The sequence below is a fragment of the Pyxicephalus adspersus genome, chromosome 2 (genome assembly GCF_032062135.1).
Source record: "Pyxicephalus adspersus chromosome 2, UCB_Pads_2.0, whole genome shotgun sequence".
NCBI classification, from domain to species: Eukaryota; Metazoa; Chordata; class Amphibia; order Anura; family Pyxicephalidae; genus Pyxicephalus; species Pyxicephalus adspersus.
In genome coordinates this window covers 92,122,384-92,122,931 of record NC_092859.1, presented here as the reverse complement: position 1 = coordinate 92,122,931, position 548 = coordinate 92,122,384, and positions in this window count along the sequence as shown.

Sequence of the window (548 nt, the reverse complement as noted above, 5' to 3'; positions counted from 1 at the left end):
AGAGATTGTCATGTTATGGAACACTACAGGGGGCAGAGATTGTCATGTTATGGAACACTACAAGGGGCAGGGACTGTTATGTTATGGAGAACTACAAGGGGGCATAAACTAATGTTATAGAGCACTACAGGGGGCAGAGACAGTTATGTTATGGAGCATTACAAGGGACAGAGACTGTTATGTTATGGAGCACTACAGGGGGCACAGATTGGTATGGTATAGAGCTCTACAGGGGGTAGAGCTCTGGCCGGTGCGCCCCCCTAGTTGGGTCCTTGTCCTGACTCCGCTGGGAGGCGCACTGGACAGAGCTTCAAACCATCGGTTGACGACCAGTTATAGAGCACTACAAGGGCAGAGATTGCCATGTATTTGAGCTCTTCAGGGGGTAGAGACTGTCATGTTATAGAACACTACAAGGAATAGGCCTCTCTGTATATACTTTGTAGTTGGTGCTCTCTGTACAAACCTTCAGGCCTAGGATGACACAGATACAGAAATGTATTTGCAGTGCAGTCTTTCATGGAAGAATAAAAACAAAACACTAATTG